Source organism: Thermobia domestica, chromosome 16, assembly GCF_964235325.1.
Source record: "Thermobia domestica chromosome 16, izTheDome1.hap1.1, whole genome shotgun sequence".
NCBI classification, from domain to species: domain Eukaryota; kingdom Metazoa; phylum Arthropoda; class Insecta; order Zygentoma; family Lepismatidae; genus Thermobia; species Thermobia domestica.
This window is the reverse complement of record NC_137469.1, coordinates 157,305,554-157,319,114: the sequence shown is the minus strand read 5'-3', so window position 1 is coordinate 157,319,114 and position 13,561 is coordinate 157,305,554. Positions and strand designations below refer to the sequence as shown.

General features: G+C 35.0%; 1 protein-coding gene across 6 annotated transcripts in view; it reads right to left on the bottom strand.

The window, feature by feature from the left end:
* Window positions 1-13,561, bottom strand: part of LOC145673480 (uncharacterized) — a 129,899-nt gene that overhangs the window by 34,445 nt on the left and 81,893 nt on the right. For 3 of the 6 annotated variants that reach the window (XM_081743218.1, XM_081743215.1, XM_081743221.1), the window contains exon 2: window positions 443-638. The exons of the other annotated variants lie outside the window; for them this stretch is intronic. The gene's annotated coding sequence lies outside the window, so the exon portion shown is untranslated. The remainder of the gene's footprint in view (window positions 1-442; window positions 639-13,561) is intronic. 6 annotated transcript variants of the gene reach the window in all.

Below are 13,561 nucleotides of genomic sequence, written 5' to 3'. Positions count from 1 at the left end.
TACGAAATTCTCATGTTAAGAAGACTGAACTTAATATATAAACTCCTTATGAACAATAAGCAGGGACGTGCCGTTAGCGTAACGTTTTACGAGATTCCGCATTTAAGGGGCAGAAGAAGAGTAATTTTCATCTTTTCTAAATATATAAAAATGAATCAAGGTTTCTGTGCCATTATTAAAAAAAGGGTGAAATGTTTGAAATGAATTTTCAAATATAGTTAGAACTTTATTCAGACCGGGTTTAAAATAAATTTCAAAAATAGAATATCATGTGAGACCTTCAAGTTAGGGAAATAAAACTTGACGTAAAACCTCATTATTAAAAACAAATGGATACTTATTCCAGTCTTTCTGAAAATTTCACATTTAAGGGATGACGGGGTATACCTAATAGTTACTAAGTTGTGCTCCTGGGGACGTAGTTTAAAAATTAAAATCTTACCTTGCACCCCCAACTTCCTTTCACAATTAAGTCATTATCTTCAAAACATTTCAATTCTCAAGTGTAAATAATGGATGTAGAAGTTTGGAACAAATAGTAACCTGTCCAGAATGTTTATTGTCTTTTCACACAGGAAACTAATATCAACATTGATCTTCATATCCAGTACAGAAACCATAGTTTGGGAAGATGTTTTCTGGAAGGAGAGGGAAAAGGAATTGCAATTAGTGCGACTATTAAACTAAAATACTAAATCGAAACGAAAACCAATAATTTTAAAATTTATAATCAAAATAAAAAGACTGGTTAATTATAGGGACAAACGTGCTCAAGTCTGAATACTGCATAAAAGTGCTTTCAAACATAAAAATGACTCAATAGACATATTTTGTGCTCTGAGTGCACAAAGGGTGGCATTTATGCCATAATTTTGCACGTACGTAAATGAGTCTAAGCAACTAACAGCAGTAGACCAAGAAATAGCTATAGAAGTTAAGGTAGCAGGTTTATTTGCCCAAAAACTTAGAACTAATGAATAAGAATGACAGAAGTATACCGCGCAATACTCGATGCCGATTTTTCTATTTACGAGTTTCGGAGTGATGTAACGATGTCACCAAAAAAGTAGATTCCCGCTAACATCATGTCCACACTTGAAAATGAATCCAGACAGGCTCGAAATATTGTGAGGATAATGACTTACACACGAAAGAAATCCCAGGGTACAAGGGAAGATTTTAAGGATGAAGGAGTAATTTGTATATATATATATATATTTTTTTTTTACATTCAAACCAACGTTGTTCGTATCATCATCATGGGAAAACAGTTGAACCATTTTATGTTAATTTTTGAACATAGTACCGTTCTTGAGCAGGCTTTTGATACTGAATATTCTAATGAAGGAATGAGGTTCAAAAAGTACGGGGAAAATAGAATACCTCAGTAAACTCTTACAATTGGCAGTTCAAGCTCGGTTTATAAAATCATTAGTTGACACGCGCCTCAGTGATTTAAAAAAAAAAAAAAATCCACTTCTTAAAGAAGAATGTGCACAATTTCTATGATATTTTAACTTTCCATTTTCTATTCATACTGTAGGAATTGAAGATGAATTTTTGAACACAGCTAACACTTGTGTCAAACTTTTTTTTTTTTTTTTTTTTTTTTTTATCATTTCGCTTCTATTAAAATACATATCGTAAAAAGAGCCAGGGGGTGTAAATATAGCTTTCAAATATTTTACAATAACCTTCCAATTTCTTAAGAAAACGAACATTTCAGCTAGTAATATATATATATATATATATATATATATATATATATATATATATATATATATATATATATAAACACAAGAAATAAATAATTGATCTTTTTTCTGAATAGAGCTCCCAAAACAATGACATGAACCACCGGACATAATCTCATAATTTGGCTTTGTCTCCTATGCAACCTGAGTCCTTTTGTGAACTTTCAATACTACTGAAGTTGGGAAAATTAGTTACTTCTTTATGTCAAGTTTGTCATATATAAACGATGAAACTGCTTTCTGCTTTTGTTTCCATAAAAGGACAGTGTACTTTCGAGATACGTATATGCCCTGAGAGGAAACTGCTACCAGACGATTCGTCACAAATGACTATTAGCATAGTCTAGAGTAGAGATGCAAAAAAGCCGGCTTTTTTGAATCGATGGTTTTTTTCACATAAAAAGCCGGCTTTTTTGGGAAAAAAACGAGAATTTTGGAAATTTTGGCTTTTTTCAACTTCATGATTTTTCTATCTAAATAGCTTTCTTATAGTATATTCTATAGTTAGATAAAAATTCCATGACCTGAATGTGATATTTCGCTCTGAAATTCACCATCAAGATGGATGGAGCACATGCTTTACGAATTAAAGCTAACATGAAGAATGTAGTATTTGAGGGTAATTTTAGAGGCTATTTAACTTTATTTTAACTTTTGAGTTATCGACATCTTTTTTCTTCTCTAGTTTGTCATCCGTGTTTCATTTCTAAGAGCTTTTAGTACTCTAGCTTCTAGCGCAAAAGTTAAACTTGCCCGTTTTTCTATTTATCCGTCAAAGCGTACGTTTTTCAATATATCCGTCAAACCGTACTTCCACATTTCTGTTATACTGTAGCTGTGAAGTGATTTAGCAATAATTTTCCGGACACAACCTTGAATACCAATTTATACAAATAATCAGTAGCGGATTTAGAAAAGTACTTTAGGAGGTTTTTTTCTGATTGTTTCGTTTCCTAAAAAGTCCTAATTTTATTTGGGAAGTGCTTGAAGTTTATGAGTACAGGCATAACTGATATTTCGTTTCGTTTAGATGTTTAGCAATAATCTTCCGGATACAACTTTAAAAATCATTTTATACTGAGAATCAGTGGCGGATTTAGAAAAGTATTTTGGGAAGGATTTCTTACTAATGTTTAGTTTTTTTAAACATTCGTAATTTTTATTTGACGGGAGCTTAAAGTTTATGAGTAAAGGCATAAATAATAGATATTTCGTTTGTTGCAGACATTCCGTAACTTTGGGGAACGGGCTTCAGTCCGAAAGACCGCCCCCCTAACCTTCGCAAAACCGTCACTGCTGGTAATTAGTAATAATAACGATTTAAAAACAATAAAAAAGGAAGTCGCCCAACTCACAGTACACGCACTATTTCTACATTCACAGATGGAATGAAGAAAAGCTTTGTCAGAATGGTCGAATGCTGGTTGAATCCCGGACTTCCCGATAGAAGCGCAAAAGCTAATCACTCAGTCATGTTTGTTGTGCAGTTGTATTTAGCTTAACTTAAATATATTCCGTAGTCTTTTTTTTTTTTGGGGGGGGGGGGGAGTTCCGTAATGATATGTTGAATCCCTCTTGTTAAAAATTCAGAAAACTTGAGGATTGGGTAAACTGTGATGGTGGTTCTATAAAACTTAACTGTAGAATTTCAAGAATATACAGAACCAAAAGCTCTAGATGTGCAGCCTTTAAGTGTATCATACAAATCTAAGTATTTCTCTTATGTTTTATTTTAATTTTATTTTGTTTCAAAAAGAGGGTATGGAATATTTTGAAGTAAAAATACTACATACTATTTTGCTAGTTATTTGTGTATTCTTTAAAAAGAAGTGTTTACTTTTAGGGTTGGCTGGTTTACTCCAACTTTTTTTTTTTAATAACTGGTTTAAACCACAAAAATAAAAAGAATGAAAAATGCGAATCGTGTGAATTTCATGGTAACGTTTCCAGATATCAAACCACCTGCAATAGTTTTATTTCCCTTTCACCTTTTAATCAAGGTGTCCCATGTTCAATTCTCGGTCGAACCACAATCCTTCTTTCATGCGTAACCCAAGTAGCGGCTCGGATGTCAGTTTAAGCGAAAGTCTTCTCCTTGATAACCTCGGTATTTCGTAAGGATGTTAAGCCTAAATATACGAAACAAACCAAATTGTATATTTCTACATGCCTAAATGCGTGTTGTTTTATAAAGAAGCCAATATTGCTTAAATATATTGATAGAAATTGGCAAAATTTATCGATTGCCTACGTAGCTTCCAACATTAGCTTGGATTGGACTTTCAATGATATCTACGTACCGGTACTAAATTTGTAATTTAATACCTCAGTTTTAGCGTACTGATTATGATACGTTGACCTTTAAATTTTACATGCAAAGCAATAACAGGATTTTCCCGTTATTGTCTTACATTTCAAGTAATGACGGGATTTTCCCAATGGCTAGGGCGGGAGATTCTCAAATTAAGAAATTTACTGACCGCACTTCTTTAAGCTTATGGGAGTTCTTCCGGCATAACCTCGCTGTTGCCTAATAACATCAAGGCGAAACAAACTTATTTCTGTGAATATGTAATATAAATACATAAAGCAAAAAATCTAAGTCAAAAAAGCCTGGTTTAAACCAAAAAAGCCTGGTTTAAACATCCCCCCAAAAACGGGTTTTTGGCATTTTCAAAAACAACCACGGTTCTTGCCAACTCTGCTTACTTTTATATATAGGAGGTTAAAAAATTCTTATTATATACATTGGTTAATCCTGTGGAATTCATAATGTAAATATGTTGAAGAAAAATTGTTTGAAATATTTTTTCGAAATTCATAGTTTATTTTCGATGTTTTATATTATTATCAGCATCAACCACTAATTAAATGATTTTTTGTGTTATAGAGAAGCGATACAAAGTCTGTTTTGTCAATTTAAAGCAGTATTTTGAAAAAAGCCCAAAATTTCCGAAGCAAAAAAGCAAAGCAGAAAAAACCGAGTTTTTTTCCAAAAAAGCCGGTTTTTTTCCGAGCCCTTGCATCTCTAGTCTAGAGTCACGCATTCATAAACCGCAGAGCATCGTAGTCAAACGATTGGTCAGCAGTTCACTACTCTTGTTGAATATAGCGGTGTGAGTCTGACTCATATGTCCAATAGCTCAATGTTTCCCTTGCTGTAGCATTACGTGGTGTTTTTTTTTTTTCTTCACTAATTAGTAACATTTTTTTAACATTGACTTAATTCTAGTTTTGTATCGTATATTTCCAGTGACGACATTTGAATGAACAAGGAGAGTAACCACCTGGCAATGTTGTTTAGAAAAGAAATTGAAATGAAATGAAATGAAACCTTTAAGTTTTACGTCCCACAGTTATGCCGACTAGGCTAAAGGAGACGGTGATGATGAGAAATGAATGAAATGGTGGAGTGAAGAAGGTGGGAGGAAACGGGAGAACTCCGAGGAAACCGATGCACACGGTGTTTTTCTTTATTCTGAACGTGTTGGATGTAAAAATTCTTTTAAGATGGAGGTGTGAAACTTGGTAAATAAATTCTGAATTAAAAACTGGGAGAAACGTATTTCAGTGTTTCTAAAAGTTCTGTCCTAAGGGTGAAAAGAGAAATCATCTCTATAATATCCAAATTCCCCTTCTTCATTCAAATTATGCCCAATCTAAGGATGTTCAAGTTGGAGATGTGAAATTCGATATATAAACTCTTAGTTAAAAGTAAGAGAATACATGTTTCAGTTTTCCGGAAGTCCATTCCTATGGAGAAAAGGGGAACATTTCTAAAGTATTCCAATTCCCCCTTTCTTATTCAGAAAATCTTCAATATTGGTCTTTGCTTAAGTTGAAAGTGTGCTCTTCGGTACACAATTATTCATTAAAAATACGTGGTTCAGCATTTTTAAGAATTCCAAATCTGAAGAGGAGAAATGAGAACAATTTTTACCATATTTAAGTTTATAGTTTTATAGTAATTACACCTCATCCTTTTCGTACGCAGAACAGACATTTCTGTTAGTATTGATATAATCAGACATTTCTGTTAGTATTGATATAATTTAGCGATTTTTATTATTTTTTTTACACAATGATTCACTTGCGAGAAATACTAAAGAATTAGTTTCTAGGGTGAACAACTTTCCCATATTGTTATCTGTTTAAGAGTAAACAGTAGACTATACTGTACTGGAGCTTAGCGCTCCTTTCAATACTGAGGTTCTATACGACCGAGACCTACTGCATAACGTCGAAATCGAACAAGAGATCCGCCGGGAATCGAACATGGATCTCTTACGTCGGAGTAAACGTCAGAGACAAGAGGATGAGCTATGATTTTGTTTAATATACCTAGTTCTTTATAAATACTGTCAGAAGTTTGGAGATGAAAAACAGACAATATATTGATATACTGCTGCAAGATTATGCCTGGAAGTGTCGAGCATGAAGAGAGCACCAATCAGTTTTCAATATGTCCATCTTGAGCCTGGATGCAAGCACGGACTCTGGTGCACCACTCGTCAATGGTATTACGAACAATGTCGATGAGGAAGTGGCGGAAGACCTTGACCAGGGCGCGCTTCCACATTAGGGTCGCTTCCTGCAGGCCATTGATTGAAGCACTGACTACAGTTTGTGGTCGAGGGGGTCTAGATCCGGGCTGCTAAAGGGCCAATCTGATGTGGAGATGAAATCCGGATTTGGTCCATGGCTATTCCTGTATGTTCGTGCCTGTACGCAGATCCAGAATCCTGTTGGAAGTCATGGTTGGTTAGGGGACATGGTGGTACTCAGTGGTTTCACACTGCGTTCCAATACTGTGACTTCGTACACGGTAGCCGATGTCTTCACCCCTTTTCACAAAAAAATGAGTCGTGTTGTGAAGTTAAACCTCACATCCCAACTACACCACGACTGATACTAGATGATGGGACCTTTGTACCCTGGAAACACGTTCAACATGCAGCTTCCATTGATGATGATATGTACAGTCAGTCATATCGAGCACTAAAGAACTCCAACTTTCTGCGAAACGACTGAGAAGACGTTTGGCTTTTGTCATTCTCTGATTGCGTCTCGCATCAGTCAGGAAGTGACATGTACGTTGCTTGTAGGCTCTGTGTCCCAGGTGTTGATTGAGCACTAGCTGGTCTTGAAATGGATATCTCACGGGACGTCACTGATTGACCTGAAGGGATTTTGCCGAATCCTTGCAGTTACGGTTTAAACTGGCTGTGGTGCCCCCACTGTACGCAGTCAATCACTAAGCTACCGGACATTAACACTTCCCGTTTTGTTGTAACTCTGGATGGTGCGGTAGACAAATCATTCACCAATTTGTAGCGGTTTAAGGGTGGTGAAGATCTGTAACGGAATACCCACTTGTGTAGCGCTATCACTGCAACGTAATTTTCATAGTCGCTCCACTCCATCGTTACGCATTCCTACTGTCACGATTCTCACCGTGAAATGAACAGTCCAGGGAACTACTTCGCCCACTATACACATATGGGAGCATTCACTCATACCCAAAATGGTCAAATGATGGTCAAAATCTCTGATATTATTTATGAAATAACCAAGTATATGTTCTAATGCACTATATTACATTGCCAGACGTTAGAATGACCATTGGAACGCGAATCGCGATAACTGCCACAGACGGCGGCCCCGAAATACAAAATTTACTAAAATGATGCTAAAGTGTCACTTTTTATGAGATTCATAAAATTAAAATATCACCATAATGCATAACTCATGGGACGTGGGTTATGGTATAAGCAACAAGTTGAGTTACATATAAAAGAGAATTTATTGGAGTATGTGAATAATATAACCAACACCATAATGAATTAAAGTAGGGATATAATACAGGTAGTATGATACAAAAATTACAATAGAATTTGAATATTATAGTGTTTTGGAGTTCGAATTAACAAGGAGACAGTCCTTGAGTTCTCTCGTGTGTTCACAAGATTAAGTGCTCTCTTCGCACAGCGTTAAGTCATGCAATAATAATACACGCAAAGCATACCCACAGTCCATTAAGTCCTTCCATGATCGTCGGCATAGAACACGCCACTGAACTCGGCGTCCTGATGGTCCAGAGAGGATAGATCGTTGAATGACGAACGATGATTGATGTTCGATGTTTTTTTGATACCAAGTGTGTAAAACTGCTGGTTTATATACTATCTTGAAATCTAATTTAGAGTCTCGAAAACACATTCTACACTTGTCTTTTTTTGGCTTAAAGGAAATTGTGCTTTTTTTATTATTATTATTACTGTTTTATGTAATTATTTTGACTTTTACTGGAAATACCATCTTGCAAACTATTCCTTATCTTGCGTACTGTTCCGTTTACAACAAGGCCAGACAAGTTGTATTCGTTCTTGGTTTTAGTTTTAAAAAATTATATTAAGATGAGAAATATCACAATATTCACGTAATTACATGTACTTTTAATTAAAACTTTTTTTTTCATCACTCATGTCCACTGGAACATGATATTACGGAGAAACTAACAGAATCAGACGAAATGCTAGCATGAGAGTAACATAAAAAGTAATAAATGTCATCAGCGTAGAGTGAATAATTAGGGAGAAAAACGAAGTTAAAGTCTGGACTATATGAGTTCGCGTATTGATGCGATATCAGGTCTAGTACATGTATGTTGCAGTATGGAAAGAAATATACGGAAATGTGGAACAAACGCTAATAGGAAGGAAGTTAAATATGAACCAAATGTGAAATGGGGCAAAATTTTGGGTATTATCTCATTTTATGAGGACATAAATTTGTAAAATCTACCGAAAAAATATGTTACTTGAATTCACAACAAAACTGTACAAGTAATCAAAATACATCAGGATCTTACTTCTTATATGTATTATTAAGGTAGAAATACGAAAGGAAAGTGTGCTCTTTACCACGTAGCACTCCATAAGAAAGACATGATGAAGTGAAGTGGTATGTGAAGACAGTATGATACATGTTTGTGCGACATACAAAACATGTATTTTATGTCATATAACCTATCCTCCATATCCATATTTCACTATTCTCATATAGACGTTTATCACCATCACTAACGCGCCTACTGACGCACCCTCTCGCTACCGGACGGGGCCCCTGCTACGGTCCTGCACTCGGTTTTATGCCATATGTATACATACTGTAATTATACTCAACCCTCCTAACCTAAAAAAAAGATGCACCCATTAATACAATTTCTCCCTTACGAAATATTTTTTTTTAAAGCAGTAAGATTGCATTTCAAGATAAGAGAAGTTCATATTTCATGCATATTAGTACCCCTTATGTAAGAACAGAAAACTTTTTTTTTTGTGTGTGTGTGTGTGTGTGTGTGTGTGTGCCACAGAGACATATATTTGATAAAGAGCTTCGCCCCGAACCTCCTTGTAAACATTTATTTACATACGTAAAACTGTAGTACGGTGTTGTTTATACTGTTACGGTAGCTGAAAAAGTGAGAAGGTAAGAATTTATAAGTTATTCGTAAACAGTGTGAAGCAGGGTGGATTGATTTAAATCAGTCTGATTTAAATCACGATTTAAATCCAGATTTAAATCACTTGATTTTTTTAATAAAAATCGTTGATTTAAATCAAATTCCGAAATAAATTAATTTAAAGTGAAAATAAGTGAAATCCAGCCTCTGTTGTGTTATTTCAATTATGGAAGATAATCATAATACAATAAGATGCAAATGTATGTACAGCACAGTATGAAAACAAGTGTCTAAACCGGTAACGGAGGTATTCTGCTTTCTTCTCTTCGTAACATAAGGTTTTTAAATCGTTAACTATTCCAACAAGAAAAGACGATAATTCTTTTGTGTGCGCATCTGTTTGTTTGTTCCCAGATAATAGGGTCGTATTTATAAAGGGGTCCGATTCCCTCTACGAAACTTAAATCTTTTTCAGATTTTATAACTTTAGACGAAATTTGCGTATTTTATATGTATTTCGTGCCCCAAGCTAGTTCCATTTTTTTTTCTTTTAAGGTATGCCCCTGCCAAATATGAGTAACTTTTGTAAACAAAAACAAAAAGTATTATGTTGATAAACGTCGCCGTACTTTTTCCTTAGTCTTTGAGAAACACTGTCTGGGATTAGAGATGCAAAATAGCCGGCTTTTCTTACTTTTTTTTTATTATTATTATTATTTTCATGATTTTTCTATCTAAATAGCTTTCTTATAGTATACTCTATAGTTAAACAAGATTTCATCACCTAAATGCCATATTCTCTCTAGAATTCACCATAATGATGGATAGAGCACATGTTTTATGAATTAAACATTAAATACATAGTATTTGAGAGCAATTTTAGAGGCTATATAACTTTATTTTAACTTCTAAGTTATCGACATTTTTTTCTTTAGATCATTTCATTTTTTGTTACTCGTGTTTCATTTCTCACAGCTTAGTACTCTAGTTTCTAGCACATAGTTATACCTGTTTTTCAATATATACGTCAGAGCATACTTCCACATTTCTGATATACTGTAGCTGTGTAATGATGTAGCAATAATCTTTCGGATACAACCTTGAATACAATTTTATACAAATAATCAAAACGGATTTAGAAAAGTGTTTTGGGTGGGCTTTTTCTTATTAATGGTTAGTTTTCTCTAAAAATGCCTGATTTTCATTTGAGGGGAGCTTGAAGTTTATGAGTAAAGACATAACTAAAATTTCGTTTGTTTTAGAAATTCCGTAATTTCGGAGAACAGGCTTCAGTCCGAAAGACACTCCCACCCTAACCCCTTTTGCAAATCCGTCATTGCTGGTAATTAGTAATAACAATTATTTAAAACATAAGAAATGAAATCAGCCAGGACTCACACAGTATACACACTATCTCTACATTCACAGACTGAATTAAGAACTTTTGTCGGAATGGTAGAATGCGGGACTGAATCCCGGATTTCCCAATAGAAGCGAAAAATCTAAACCATTCAGTCATTTTTTTTTATTTTATTTATTTATTTATTTTATTTTTTTTATTTATTTATTTTTTTTTTTAAGTTCCGTAATAACATGTTGAATTCTTGTTAAAAATTCAGATACCTTAAGAACTGGGTAAACGATGATGGTGGTTATATATTCCAGAGCCTTGGAAACCAAACGCTCAGGTGAACAGTATTACGCATATGATCCATGAACAGAAAATTCAGTACCTTCCTGACTCTTAAACAAGCTTAAGGAACAGTCAGTGCATTACAGAATTTCGGACTTTACCGATTTTACAGGTCCGAAGCACCTGATAGGTGGTAACAGATTATTACGTATGTAATAAGTGAATAGAAAATACATTTTCAACATTTTCTGTTCCATTTCAAAGAAGTTTCTGTAGGGGTAGCAAAGGCGGAAGCAAGAGGTGTATTAACAAATTAGGTGATTTTTGAGCGTCCCATATAAAGATCGCATTTTTTTTTTTTTCAGTCTTTTAAAGTAATACGTTGAATTGTAATAAAACAATGATTTTTCATTGTTACTCTAGAACGAATGTTTATGAAAGTCTCGGAAGTCAGACATAATAAACTTATAGGCTATAACACATTGACGAGGGAATGATATTTATTTATTTATTTAACAATCACCAGACGCAGTTCAGAGGCTATTTTATACTGGATATCTAACAACAATATGGAAAGGATTTGGGAATGTATCGGCCAGGGCCTGTTTTAGTAGGTATCATCCCGGCGTTTGCCTGGTAGGACTGAGGCAAACACTGAAAAATCCCAGTCAGGATGGTCGGCGGAGGGAATCGAACCTATGACCTCCGGAATGCGAAGCCAACGTTGTACCATTTGAGCCACTTAATATATGTAATGAACAAAGAGAAGAACATGTTATTTTTGAGAAGGCTACGGCGCCGAAGCTTAAATTTATTTTGTGTGTTTGTTCACTAAATATATTATTATCTTCCCGATGTATTATTTGTTTGAACTCGCACATAGTACAATAAATTCTGTAAGTCATGTAACAGTTTTTCCTTGTTTTTGTTTTTTTAATTCACAATAAAAAATATTGCTTATAATGCATATCAAAGTTAAAACTTAACTGCAACTTATTATATACATGGATTAATTTTTTGGGATTCATAATAAAAATGTGTTAAGAATCAAAATTGTTTGAAATATGTTTTCGAAATTCATGTTTATTTTCTAGGTTTTGTATTATTATCTGCCGTGTAACGTGGGTTCCTGTTACCACGGCATGGCGCGTCCTCAGGTTGCGGATCGAGGAGAAGGCCTCTAGATATAGAGGTTAGCTGCGAATATACTGAATAAGCAGTCGCGGACAGCCGACTAGGAGTGGTCCTCCAGCTTGGGGGTTTGGGTAGGGCTAACAACCTCATCCTGTAAAAAAAAGCACTTGTTCAGAAATATTCACAAAAGCCTCGGACAAGGACTGATAACTTGGCACGACCTCAGCAAAAGAAAATGGACATGAGATTTGGAACATGGAATATTAGGAGTCTTTATAGGGCAGGCGCGTTAAAATCCGTAACGAGGGAGTTAGAGAAATACAGGATGGACGTAGTAGGAGTTCAGGAAGTTAGGTGGAAAGGAAATGGATCTGAGAATTCCGGAAATTTTACGTTCTTTTACGGGGAAGGAAATAAAAATCACCAGTTAGGAACAGGGTTTTTCGTTCATAAACGTATATTACCAGCAATTAAACGGGTTGAATTTGTTACTGACAGACTTTCTTTTATTACTCTTAAGGGACGGTGGTGTGATATTATTGTTTTAAATGTACATGTCCCAACGGAAGATAAGGATGGCGATATAAAAGACAGTGTTTACGAAGAAGTGGAACGGATATTTGACCAACTCCCGCGATACCATATGAAAATTCTATTAGGGGATTTCAATGCGAAGGTAGGACGAGAGGATATTTTCAAACCGATTATAGGGAACGAAAGTCTGCATAAGGAAAGTAATGACAACGGTGTTAGACTCGTGAACTTTGCAACATCCACAAACCTAATCGTGAAGAGTACAAAATTCCCACATCGCGACGTTCATAAATACATTGGACATCACCAGACGGGAAAACACATAATCAAATTGATCACGTTTTAGTAGATAGAAGAAGGCAATCTAGCATAATTGATGTCCGGTCGTTTAGAGGGGCTGACTGTGACACTGACCACTACCTGGTAGCAGCGATAATACGAGAGAGGTTATCGTTGAATAAAGGTAATATTCATTGTCCGAAAACGGAGAGATTCAATTTAAAGAAATTAGAAGAGAGCCAGGTAAGAGAGGAATACCATATTGAAGTTTCGAATAGATTTTCGGCTTTAGAAGATTCGGAGTGCACTAGTGTTGAGGATACCTGGATTGAAATAGAGATAGCATTAAAATTTCAGCAAAAGAAAAATTGGGACACGCGGAAATACGTAGGAACAAACCATGGTTCGACCAGGAATGCATAAAACTAGCAGAGAAGAGAAAACAGGCAAAATTACGCTGGCTACAAAATCCGAATGAAATGACTACACAAAATTTCGCAGATATCAGGCGGGAAACTTGCAAAACTTTTAGAATAAAGAAACGCGATTTTCTGAAAGCTAAAATTAAGGAACTTGAAGATAATAGTAAAAATAAAAACTTCCGGGACATGTATAAGGGAATCAACGAATTTAAGAAAGGCTATCAACCTCGTGCTTATATATTAAAGAAATCTGACGGTACAATTCTCACTGACACGGATAGCATCTTAAATAGATGGAAAGATTTCTTTGACGATTTGCTTAACACGCAACCAAAAACTA